Source organism: Erithacus rubecula, assembly GCF_903797595.1.
Source record: "Erithacus rubecula genome assembly, chromosome: 2".
NCBI classification, from domain to species: Eukaryota; Metazoa; Chordata; class Aves; order Passeriformes; family Muscicapidae; genus Erithacus; species Erithacus rubecula.
The window spans coordinates 12,182,557-12,196,917 of NC_136685.1; positions in this window are offsets into that span (position 1 = coordinate 12,182,557).

The window sequence follows — 14,361 nt, forward strand, 5'->3', positions numbered from 1 at the left end:
GTCTTAGTCAGAATATTATGTACACAGATGCCTTTTGTAGTTTAAAAGTTTGGGAAATATGCTTTAAGTAAGTTAGAAATAATCATCTTTAATTTAGGCTGTAGGTCTTTTCAGCATGACTCACCCTCATCATTATCTTACCCTTACAGCATTACTAAAATACTAGTATAATTAAGATGAGTATCTTACAAGATTTCTCCCAAGGAAATTTATTCCAGAAAAAAGAATACTTTCTCCTTTTCAACAATATGAGACATAACTTTCCTTTATTTTCATAAAATTGACAATATAGGAATCTACTATATGATAAGGAAGTATTCTATATGATTAATATATTTAAATACAATTCTAATAATTGCTGAATGCCAAATGGGTAAAACTACTGTGTTATGAATAATATTACTTCACAGTCAGAATTAAAATGTTTAATAGAGTGGCTCCCATGTCAAGTTCTATTTTCAGTCATTTCAAGCATACATTATTATCAAGGAATCTAAATTGAGCCAATATTTTAAAAGACATAGAAAGCAGACAGCAAGATAGAGAAGTAAGCATGCATACACATGCACTCACAAGCTCAACAGCCTTTTCCCACAGTTTTACAGAAGTATTTAATATTGGTGTAAAACATGAACCAAATCAGGTATGCATAACATCACACATCCTTGAGATCTTGCTTTAATTGAAACTGCACTAATAATTATAAAAAATATCTGGATGTCCACAATAAACTTCAGGGGAAACATAAACATTTTCATCCATGAAAAGTGGTTAGTTGTTGTGCTAAAATGTTTCAAATTGACAATGGCAAAAGTCTGCATAATAACCAATGTGACTAGTTGCTTTATCACCTCAGGGAAAGCAGAAATTTTACATTAAGGTCTTTGCTGTGATTACAGTCACAGAAGAATACATAGGATTAGTGTACCTGAGAACAAAACTCACCACGGGATTTTTAGTGGCCATTTTATATTATTTTTTCCACTTAGTAAACATAATTTTTATGTACCATCATGAAGACTGAGATACTTGCATTTTCTCTTCAATTGCTATCTCAACATGCACCTGTCTTCATGACAAAAATAAACACAAAATACAAGGTTATCTTATGATCCCTGTTATTTTGTCAGTTTGTTTTGCAAACAGGCATTGATGAGATTATGATTAGGTAATAAAAATAAAGAGTAACTAATGATATTCTAGTGTAACAGTTAACCCTTTAAATTTATATTGATATTTATGTTTTGAAATCTATTCTGCAATGCAGTGCCCAAGGTGACAGATCAGGAGGTGCCAGAAAATTTAGAGAGGAAAACATTAATAAAATAAAAGTTAACACTGAAATAGAAGTTTCTTGTTTTGGAAAACTTCATGATTTTTAGAATTAGTATTAAGGATATTCCTGACACTGACTTTAGACAAACTTGTATCAGAAATACAACACCCAACATCAACACCTGGGTGTTATACAGCACCTAGTTTTGCTCCTCAAAATGTTAGTTTTATATTGCAAGAAATAATAAATAATTTTATATTATGTGTGGGATTTATAATTAAACTCACAGATTTTCTTATTACAGCACTTTTTGGCCTATCCCAGCAGAAATGCCAAAGTAAGAAAAAAAATAACAGACGTTTGTGCCCTGTAAAATCACATACAGTGTTTTAGTGGACTTTTAATTGCCTTTAAATCAGCTAGCTTTAGTTCTTGAAATAACCTGGCAGCAGGGAAAGGGATCCTTGTGGGTTTCTTCACTTCAGATTTGCTGTCCTGATTTCAAAGACATCCCAAGGAATAAACAGATGAGAAGCTTGTACGAATAAATCAATTCAGCAATTTGAGGCTGGATTTTTTTCCCATATAGAACAGTGAAAACAGTAATAGTTCCCTTGAAGAAAACTGGAGGACAAGGAATGCTTCTAAGTCTAAAGATACATCTGAAAAAAAATATTTTGTTTCCTCTTTCAAAATGAGATTCAAACACTACACCAACATGTCTGGGTTGAACACAACAAAAAGGAGTGGAACGCAGCAAATTTACTGACTTCACAGTCTGGGGAGAGGACCTTGCTCTGCTCATCATTTCTTTGGGCAGTCTCTACCTTATGAAAGTTTTAAATCATTCAGCTCAGCTGGTCAGTGAGATGGTAGATTACAGAGGCAGCAGTTCAAACCTGCAGGAGCAGGATCCTTTCTCACTCTCTTTTGAAGAGACACACTAGAAGTATTCCAGCCAGCTCAAACAGCAGAGAAACTCAGAAATCAAAGTGTAGTGGAAAGTACAAACAAAGTGCAGTATCTGTTGGGTCTCATTCCTGCTCTCCAGCCCTTCCAAGTGCAGAAGGTTGACCCTTCTTGTCCTTTGCGTTTAAAGGCCAGTTCCTCCCTGGCCCCCTGCAGATGTGTCAGAGGTGTCAGTAGCATATGAGGGTCTGTGCTTTCCTCTTCTCTGGTTTTCTCCTATCTTCCTCTCAAATAGTTGAGACTTTTGTGTTCTATATCATATTTTTTTCTCAAAAAAATACATTTATGATCTGAGGCCCTTTTCCAAAATAGACCCTAACCCCTCTGGCTGCTATTTCTTTTTCAAGTGGACTGCAGTCTTCTATGCCAGCTGCTGCTAATTGGTCCCTTAGTTGCAGCTAGGGAAATTGGTTTATATTGGTCTCTTTGAGCTGTGATAGGTTTTTTCATCTTATCTTGCCCACAATACTCTTGAATACCCATCATACAGAAAGATTGAGAAGATAGGTGCTTAAAATATCCTAATACATTTGGTATTAAAAATTAGTCATCAGAGTCTAAATCCTTTGGATTTAAGTAAAGTTGAAACTCTCAACTTTCATATTCTGAGGTAATTTTAGATGAAGAATATGCACAGAATTGCTTGAGTGGATTAAGCACTCAAAAGGTCTGGTGCTGTCTGACCTAGCAGAAGGCACGTACCTCCTTTCCCCATAGAAATACACATACACCTTCATGGAAATCCTGACAAATGAGGTAAAATTCGTCTTTACAGTGGGCTGAGATCATACCAAACAAATACTTAGAGGTCACAGTCTCTGAAAAAATACACTGTTAGATTATCATTCAGAGAGATGACAGGATATATTTTCTGTGGGAAAAAAAAAAAAGACTTGTGGCAACTTGCCTGCTTCCCCAGGTCCTGGAGCATAGCCAGGTACATCATTATTATGACACAAATGAGTTTGTAAAGTGCATTTAATGGTGTATCAACCTGTTTCATTTACCTGATAGCAGCTTTTGATCATTCTTAAGAGTTTGCAATTTATTCTGTTTGCTTTTCATTTTTCTTTGTAGTGCATCAGCCATCAAAACCTTTTGGCATGAATTTCAATGATGCTTACATTACTAGATCAGCAAATGTATGAGGATATTGCATTTTATGGGATCATTTTGATATATTGTTTGTTCATCTTCTCTTTTTCACCAGTGTCCAGCAATAGTGTTCTCTAATTGTCTCATTTATTTTGTTGAAATAGTAATCAACCATATATCTGAAGTAATCAGCTTTAAGAAAATGAATATTTTTGTTGCCTTTCACCTACATTGCAGTTTCATTGCAGCTTGCAAGGTGTGACTTGAATGAAGTTTAGTGTGACTTTTTGGCATACTTCCATTGAATTTCATGAGGCCATTTCAAACCAAAAATTATTTTAGCAAAATAAAGGGAAAGCAAAATTCAAAGTAAATTTTCTGACCTCTGTCCCAGCTCTCTCTGAGCACATCCACTTGCACAGAGAGCAATTGAGATAAAGGTTCTGACATTGCAGCAGCCTCTCCATGTTCAGCTCTATGTATTGCACATGAACCATTAAGACCTGCAAGTGAATGAGACTTTTGAGTTCATGTTGCTTCTTCTAGATTCAACCTGAGTACAGGCTATGGCTTTCTAATACTTTAGATTCTGTTTTTAGAGGGGAGCAAATTCCCTTTGGACTATGTGTTAATACTTCTCATGCAGCCTTAACCTCTATTGCTAACTTTTGAAATGTGGAGCAGAGGGAATGCTGTGCCTGAGGTCCCGTGTAAAGGCTGGTGTCTCCTCACTCTGTGAGGAGCTGCCACTGAGTGATGGAGCTTCTGACATGAGCATCCCTTTCTCTCCCTCAAGAAGAATTGTTTGGTGAAGAAGGTCATGGCCAATATTACCTGTCTCCTGTGATAAATCCACTCCTGAAATTATCTTTGTCTCCACCTCTTAGTCAAGCAGTGACTATACAGATGTAAAAAATTTTGGTTGCACCTCTCTGACAAACCCAAGAGACTCCAAGAAGATAGAGTAAAATAAAACATTACCTCATTTGAGCAAATTAATAAACTGACTATTTTCAAAGAGTATTAAAAAAAAGTAAATTAAACATTTCTATGTTTATTCTCAGTTTCTATCTATCTATCTATCTATCTATCTATCTATCTATCTATCTATCTATCTATCTATCTATCCATTACTGTTATTTTAATAGTTTGACAGGCCCCCAAAAATTCAGAATTATTTCTCAACTCTGTGGTAAAGCATCCAAACAGTACAATAGTTGTATTACTGAAGGGAGAACTGTATGATGAGATTTCTCAGAGGAGCTTTTCTCATGAAAAGCCATATTAACTATTGAGGGCTACAACAAATTGTAATGAGATTTAAAGACTGGTCTATCTATTCTTTCAGAGCTACAGAAATATCATGTCCTTGGAGAATTTACTACAAACACAGGAATGCTACAACCAATTTAAGAGTACAAGTGGATATTTGTACAAAGGGGAAATTTGTACCTGCTGTTAAGATTAAGCTCCCTCCTGTTCCTGAAATATGATGATTTAAGGATTCACTGTCATGCTGTATATAAATATTTTATCCTTGCAGTGAGGATATTGATCTTGAATGAAAACTGCAGCATTTGCACTATTCAGATCCTAAGTTATCAACAAGTCAGATTGATCTGCAGTTATTATAAAGGTTATTGTGAAGCTTAGTTCAAATGATTCATTTTATTCAGTAAATTAGTTGGAAAAGGACAGAATTTTAGATGTTGTGACCTAAAACTATGAGTATTGAATACTGAACTCTCTCTAGTTGGTTGAAAAACATTTTAAAGTGAATTTTGTTTGGGATTTCTCTATCTGTTGGGCACAGTTTCAGTCTGTTAAATTACAAAACAGTAATTACTGAGACCCTAAAGGAGAAGTTGGAAACATTAGTACAAGAACAGTCTTTCAAGTTGTCTTTAATTCAGTGTAGCAGAACAATACAGTCAATAGCAAAGCAACTAGCCTAAGCTGAACTGAAAGTTGAGAACTCCCATGCAACAAATTAAATTAACCATTTCACACATAATGCCACAAACTTGAATAAATTTGCCTCTAAGACATAAAAAGCTGTTGCAAACACTGAAATTGTATTTGTACCATTGGTCTATTATAACTGAAATTTAAAAATACTCTATATTGAGAAACCCTGCCACTAAAGAGACTGAAGTATTTTAGATGTTGACTCTTTCCAACCTAAAGTGAAGAAAATGAAAGTTTAACAAGCACTGAATGTATCCAGAGAGAAAATGTTTCATCATTCATGCACACATACTTTCATGCTCTTTGAACTGAATTTCAGAGGAGAAATAAGCTGTCCTATATCTTTAAAGCCAGCTGGATAATTTAATGCACTGTCTTCAGTGACGAGATACTTTTCAATCAGGTTGTCTCCCTAGGGAAGGGTGGCAGGTTCTTCCTCTGCCCTCAACAGCAAAATGATCTAGGTTATCCTAGGATGTGTCATTTGTAAGTTTCAGCACAGTGGTGTGGAAGACAAGTTTTAGGATTGCTACAGAAATTGTGCTTGTGGGGTGATCAAGTAATGGGTAGACAAGGGAATTTGGCTAAGAATTTCTTAACTGTAGATATAACTCAGATATAATTAGCACTGGAATAAAATGTAATTTGGTTTTTAGCACATATGAAATCATATGGTGACAATTTTTGGGGGGTTGCTAACATTAGGTTAATTATTCTCCTGTGTGATGAGAATGATATTTAATCTCTAACAACAGAAATGGAGAATATAATCAATCATGTATTTAAATATTCTTACCTTAAGGTTACGAGTAGATTTTATTTTTACTTCTTATTGTAGCAAGATCTCTATGTCCCCCGAAGTAATTAGTAGCACATTACCAGCTTTGACACTGTATTTCTTAAACACACTTATTTTTAGAAAGTAAGAAGGAATTGCAGATTTCTGTGGTTCAAAATAAAAGCTGATTAGTTTAAAATTACATCGACAAAGAACAATGTCTCTCTCAAAGCAATCTTTTCTGTAGGTGGTTTTATGGAAATCATGCCATATATTAGAAGATTAATTTGAAACATTATTGCTTTCTGAAGTAAACTCGGAACATCATGTACTGATGATGTGTTTTGATAAAACAGTATATTTAAGTTTAGTTCCTGAGAAATTTCTCACTTCAGTGAGAAAGAATTGTTCTAACTCTTTCAGTGTTGAAAGAGTTCGAAAAAATTTTGAGAGTGCTTTCCACACAATTTATTTTCTTCATTCTCCAGTCTGAATAATTCCAAACAGGTTGGTTTATTTTAAAATATGTGAAAAGACAGAAATCTCAGCAGACTAATTAATATTTTTTTTATTTCTTTCCCCTCTGGGGTTGAAAATAAGACCTGTTCCTATCACTTTTCCAATATTTTAGACTGAAACAGAGGAGATTAACTGTTCATATAAGATTTTAGGTATTTTGGGACATAATCTATGTCCATTTTGTAAGAGTATTTGACTCATAATTATAATTCTGGGTGATGTTGTTAGTGAATCTTACTCGTCTGTTTTGTCAGACTTTTTGAGAGATCCAGCAGTTAAACTACACTGACTGGCACAAATTGAAGACCTGGTGTTGAGGATGTTGATCCATATGCTGTGTGCAGACAGTCAATAAACCTCATGAAATCTTGAAGAGAAAAATTAATTCTTTCAAAATGATGGTAGGAATGTAAACAAACAACTTGAACAAATCTTGAGGTAATGAAACACCTGATATAGAAAATAATTCCAAACTCTTGAAACTAATGTGAGCCCTGATGTGGGTGTGAGAACAAGAAACACAAGGAGGTAATAATCAAACAGAAAGAGAGAGGATGGGAATACATTTTCTCTATTATGTCACCTGAGCTGGCTGGTTGATTTCTAGCTTAGATATTTGTGTGTGGTACAGCAATCTGTCATGTCAATGTGCCTTTGAGTAACTTTTTGCCTGATATTTGATGCTGTTCTCTACAATTGCATAGTTTTCATAAATGCCTACTGGATATTTTTTAATATCCTTGAAAGTAAATTTTATCTTGAGATGGAAATGCACAACCCAACTGATATTTTGATCACTGTAGATAAAGAACTTGAAAGAGAGAGATCAAACTTTATCAAAAGTTTGAGCTTAATTTTTGCAACTGTTTTCATTGCTGGAATCTTTTTCCAAGAAAAAATTTACAGTATTTCAGTAACACATCCCAGTAACATTTCCAAAGCATTTCTTGCAATTTTTAATTCATTTGGTGGCGAGCAGACCCAAAAAATTAGTTTTTTCATACAAATGTTCAAGTATTTAATGCACTGTTGATTTCATTAGAACTTCCACCACCTAGAGTCTGTAAATCACAAATTGATGCCATGCAGTAGGAACCAAATAACACATCACCAAAGTCAATCTGATGCTGATAAGCCTGCAGCAGTTATTGTCCCATAAAACAGTGAGAGTAGTTAAACCCCACAGACCATGGCAGAGGAGCATAATGGCAGGATTTACAAGGTCATAGACCTTGAAGAGAAAAATGTACACTTAGATCAAGAAAAATGAGATGAAATTAAGGATAAACTCAGGGACAGGCAATATGAAGATCTGGGCAGTAAGGAGGAAGCTCAGGTGGTATGGTATTTCTGGGGCAGAGCTGAGATCCTGCAACTTAGGGAACATCACCTACTTCAATTGAAGTGATAAAAACACTGGGGGGAAAAAGCATCATTTTCTGCTTTCTTTAAAAAAGAGTTGTTCAATAAAAGTGTCTTTGAGAAAAGGACACTCCATCTGGGGCAATTCCAGGTTGACTAGGTCTGATGAAGTATTCAAAATATAGTGATCATTTTGGGCCTTTAATACTATGAGAAATTACAAATTAAATACTGGAAAGACAACACAAATATTCATTTAAATTATATAGGACAACATTTCATCTGCCCTCCCTCCCTTATTTCTTACCATTGACCTAACTGAATTTTTACTCAGATTGTAATGTGTTTCAAAAAGATAACTACAAAATCAAACATGGAATTGTACATGTGAAAATGTCCTTTTTTTGCAAAATTGCAAAAAAAAAAAAAAATTTTTGACAAAAATAAAGAGATTTTGCATGAAGATCATAGGAGAAACAGATCAAAATGTTGGATGTTGGTTTGAGATTTTTTTTTATACTTGACTTGATTTGACCTTTTTTCCTGGTATTTTTCCCCCGAGGAAAATTAAAAGGAAAAAAAAAGAAAACAAGATTAAATGAGGAAGAAAAAACATTTAGAGGATCATGCAAAAAAGAAAACACCCACTTTTCCCCAATGCTGTTCATTAACTTCAATGCTGTCTTTGGTGAAAAGTTAAATTTGGAAAAAAAATACTACATTTTAAATAACTTTTCCTAGTTAGTTATTTCTAGTGAACTATGTCTACCTGTTATTTTACTTCATTACTGGTTGTTAAAAAGAAAAGCATTGTCATTTTTGTTTTCTGTCTTATTTTCAACTTTTAGTTTTGCTTTTTAGCATACAAAGGTAATTTGCTATAGTTTTTGTCTAGATTATAGATTATTTAGGATAGAAACAGTGGCATATCCCACTGGCTTTGAATAGGGTAGAGTTAATTTTCTTCACAGTAACTCATATGGTGCTGTGTTTTGGATTTGTGGTCAAAACAGTGTTGAAAGCACACCAAAGTTTTAACTATTGATGAACAGTTTGCACAACATCAATGTTTTGTGGCTGGTTAATTTCATAAGGAGAAATTACATTTTGAGAATCTCTCTCTGTTGTGATGCTTATATATGCATAAACTCCAGTTAAGGGGTTGAATTTAGAGGTGAGTAAGCAGGACAGTTTTTCAAATGACAAATCTTGAATGGTCCTGTTTAAATTTACATACTGTTTTTCAACACCAGCACAGAAAATTCTTCCTCTCATTATTTTTGAAGACAGAATAGAGGAATCCAAAGTTTATTAAAAATTCTTTCTATCGTCAGCAGAATTTCTGGCATAAAATGTCATTAACCATAAATGATCATCAGTCTTCAGTGTATTTTATAATAATTATCTTGAAAGTGAGGATTGCAAAGTATCAAGTCAAATATAAGAAACAGAGTTATAGCTCCATTCTCAGCTGTAACCAGTTTAAGAATGTGTGTCACCTTTGAAAGAATAAAATGACAATCCTAAACTAATCTCATTTATCAGAGGTCTCACAGAACAGGTTAGTTAAAGGCTTGTGAAAAATAATATAGGTACAGGTGATCCTGCCTTGAAGAGGGCAAATCAGATAACCTCTTGAAATTCCTTCCAAAACCATCCTCTTCCAACTTCTTTTATAAAGTTGCACTACTACAAAATTTTTATACTTTCATCCTCAACTTCCCTCTATCTAAGAAATAGTTAAGGAAAAATTGGAAGTTGTTCCAAGCTGAAGAATTTTTTCTGCCACCCATGTCACGATGATGATATTTAATCTTTTGTCTCAGTATCTTATAAATGAAAAAAGGAAAAAAAAAAAAGTGGAGGAGGGTGAAGATAATAAAAAATATCTCCAAAACAGCTGCTTGGTGGGAAGAGAACCCTGGTAGATCTGGGAAAAACAATTGTTTCACTTTTTACTTAAAGTGACACCTTGTTGTTTAGAAATAGGCATGACTGTAGATTGTGAATCTAATGTACCTCAATTCATATACACAGTATGAGAAAAAAACATTCAATTTATGTACATTTATCTTACAAAATATTTAATTATCTCATTTGTTCATATTTCAATCTGAAAGTGACTTTTAAGAACTTGCCACCAAATGCAAATACCTTAATTTCAACTGGAAGATTCTAATTAATTTTAGTTTCTTAAAATATTCTAATATGAGTCACTTGCAACCATGTGAATTGAATAGTGCAATATTTTCCATACTGTAAATATTATTTTTTGTAACAAAAATAATTGCTATTAGAAATCAGAGGATATATCCTTTTTGATATTTTCCCAATAAAAGGAATCCTGCTGTTAAAGCATGATTAAAATGCAAAGACTTAGTTCATTTATCTGAACCCAAGAGGTTTAAATGAAGTAAGTGAATCAGTTCTGTTTTCTGATTATAATAACACACTTGCGTAGCCCTTTCTAATATTAATCATTGATTCACCTCCTTATTTCTTATGAATGCTAAAAATGTAGATTTTTAGATAGGGTTTCAAGTCTGCATTTAATTATGGTCAAAAAGCTGATCAAATAGAAAGAAAAAAGTCCACGTTATTTCTGTATATACGTTTTTTGCAAAAAACATAATATTGTTCTAAGTCATGTACTCTATTTTAAACATTTCTGAATATCCTCCAGTTATTTATGTAATGTTCATTAATGACAAGTGAGGAATTGGAAATTAATGGTTATTTGTCCAAAATATATATTAAAGCTGTTTAATAATCAACATTTTTTTTCTCTAGGAAAAATAAATAATAAAATTTCACAGAAGAACTTGTATACTTAGATCATATAGAGGAATGGGAAAGCAACATATGCAACAGAAATTATAATTTCTCTTTTCTATATTTTCAGAAATTATTATTTTCTAAACCCTGCACTAAGTGCAGTTGCAGGAGAAAAGATTATAAAAAAATTCCTTAGCACCGGATGGCAAACTTGTATAGGCAATCCCACAGAGACTGAACCAAAACCTGCTGAACAGCAGGGACTTGATTTAGGTTTTGATTCAAGCCTCAAGTGCCATTTGATGTACTGTAGGTTGTGCTTCCTGATACCCTGCTGCTGTTGGAAAGGTCAGGCATCTCCCATTGCTTTTGTGCCATACCCGCCAGCCCCATATGGATTATTTTGGGATCTCATGATATTGCAAAGGGTGATTTGAATCTGAGCAGCAGGTGGTTATGTGCAACTGCTTAAAAAATGTTGGATGACTGAGGGTCCATGGCAGACAATAGAGACCTGGAAGTTTGAATTAAAGATGAGCTAATATGCAGCTAATTGTCCCTGCACAGACACTGAGCACCATTTAAGATAAAATCTTCTGTACAGCCTTTATCTGATGATCCAAAACAATTCATGTCTTCCACAATTGTTTATATCACGTTTGTGACAGCCTCTTGTACACCCAAGAACAGTCTCTCTGATTTAAATGGCAAATAAACATTTATTCACTGACAACTGAAAAAGCCCCTAAATGTCAATATTTAATTCCTAAATTGAATTCCAACTCTACCACATAAATAGTCCAATTTCAACTGAGAGATGGTGATCCATTTCCTGTTTCCTAAATCAATCCATTTTCTTTGCCTTTTCTACTATTGTAGATCTGGTACATTTTTAACATCTTCAACCCTCAGCCTTTCATCTTTTTCCCCAAATTTGAAATCCCATTTTATTCAGAACTCATTATTTCAGTAAAACATGCAGAATTATGTTATGTTCACCAAGTACTTTCCTTGCTTTCTAAGCCATATACATAATTCCCCAGCTTTCTTAGCAAAGTATTTTCTGGTCTCCAACTTCTTTTTATCTTAAACTAATTAGATATTAAGTTAACATTATTTGTTTTATTACTGACTGCAGCTTCCAATAACTTAAATTTGGAATAATATGTAAGATATAGGTCAACAGAGAATTTGAAATGAGGCAATTTTTTAAAATTATAAATAATAATTTAAAAAAAAGAATATCAAACTAATTCAGTTCAATTTGAAATGCACAGTTTCCTTCTTTTTCTTCCAAAAGTAGAAAAGATAATTCAGAATTCTGTAATCTTCCAGCTGATGCTCCTTGATGGTGAACCAGATTTCACTATCTTTACTTATGCAGGAATAAAATTGTCCATTATGAGTAATCTCAAAGATTCATCAAGATGGCAACCACTGGAAGTTCATGAGTTGACAAAATGGGTGTATCTCAAATGTTTTCATACAGGAAGTGACAAGCTGCTGTAAAATTAACATGTTATGAGTGGGGTGAAGGCAGAAAGGTTGCACAAAGATAATGTTCTTTCGAATAAGAAATTATAAGTTCCTGTATTTTTAACCAAGTATTTTACCAAGATGAAGTTGTTTTAGCTGATTGTCTTGTGATCAAGTCTTGTCATGGTGACCAATGCATATATCTGATTTTGAGCTGGGATGAAATATCCGTGTTTGAATTATGACAGGAAAAGGTTCAGGTTCAAAGACCTGGATTTAGGACTTTCTTCTTCCAAGCTGAAATTGTGCATTGATGGCAGCATAACCTGTGTCACATATGATGAAATCCAGAAAAGTAACAAACTCACAAATAGTAACTACAATTGTTCTATTAATTATTAATAATAGATCACTGAAGTGAATGAAAAGTATTTTGGGCATCCTGTCATTTTAAAAATCCTAATAATGCTTCTTTAATGTAAACTCCTGTGAAATCAATTGTACGTTTCACTGTATAGAGAATGAGGATGAGAGAAAGCTATCTTGGAAAACAGAGTATTTTAGAAAGAGAATATTGACTATAAATCAATTTTGATCTCATTTTGTTATTTCACTTTTTAGTGCCAAGTGAAACTACTATGATACTTATAGGAAAGATATTATACTTACTGTTTCCCATACTTTTTTTTAATTTAATTATTTGTTCTTCAAGTCTGTATCATGCTGGATTTTTTCTAGAAACTTAAAAGAGCTAAAGAGACAGAAAACCATTTTACAAATGCCTTCTTGGTTAAGAGAGCAATCATTGGCAATCATTGTTATCCAACACATTATAGCAGTACACCAAAAAGCCATTTAATTTCAAAATTTGAAATAAATAAAAATAAGACAATAAAAGAGATTTTTCATTTTGCTTACACTATTTCCTAAATTTGAGTTAATATTTTGAATGACATATTGTGTGGTTAAGACCTCTGGTACTTTGTTGGGTTATTTTCTTAAATAACAAAGTAGCCAATAGATGCTAAAAGGTTGTTTATTGCAGAAGCATATCAGTCTCAAAAGGCAAAGTCAAAGACATTAAAGTTCATGCCAGTATTTTTCAATAAATACTTGAAAAAATATACTAAATTTCTTGTTTAAAATGCCCAAGCATATGTATATGTATGTGTATATGTATATGATGTATATGTATATGATGTATATGTATATGATGTATATGTATATATTTAAATCACATATATGCCACATATGTGATCTATCTAATGCATAATTTTGATGATTTAAAGCCATGGAGATCTGCCAATAGACTTCCACTGGTTTGATAAAGTTCTGTGAGTGAAATGTTTACCAGGACAACTCTTGATAGTAGCTCTTGTGTATTCAGTAAGGACTATATTGCAAGATAAAATATTGTAAAAATGGAGACTTATTTCGACATTTCTAATTTTCTGTCTTGCTGTCACTTTGGAGATGAATGTGGTAGGAATGGGTTAGTATCTGTGGCATCCAGGGTAGCACTTATTTGTGGTGGAGAATGTTTTGAGGAGGGAAAAGTTTTGGAGCAACATCAGTGCTCCATAGATTTTCTCCTGTCTCTGTGTCCCAATGCAGGAACATAGTAATAGAGCTGAAATTGTTCATCTTCTCTTTCAACTAATGATGAAATCTGTACACCTCTTTGCCTTAAAACACAACCACATTGATTCACAATATGTCTCTTTAAGATATAATCTCTGTACTGTTCTTGGGTAGTTTTCAAAGAAAAGGATGATTAAAAGACCTAATTTCATCTTTATCATATCTTTCCCTATTGATACTTTAAAAGCAAATAGCCATATGGCAAAACTTTTATTGGGGCATGACACTATGTGTGACTACTAAATTAAGTCAAGCACATCCCTGTGGAAGAGATTCAATATAAAACTGTTATTAAAAAAGCACCTGAAAGAATCTGGGAAACAATGCCTCCATAGTTGAAGATTAACCAATTGAAGATTACCAGCTACTGCCTATCCAGATATGGTTTGTTTTATTTATTCTAAAAAAAAACCAAAAAAAAACTGAAGAAGATAAACTCTGCAGCATAAAACCAGTTTTTGTTTTAGGCAAACAGGTTTTTAAGTTTTTGGAGGAAGTAAAA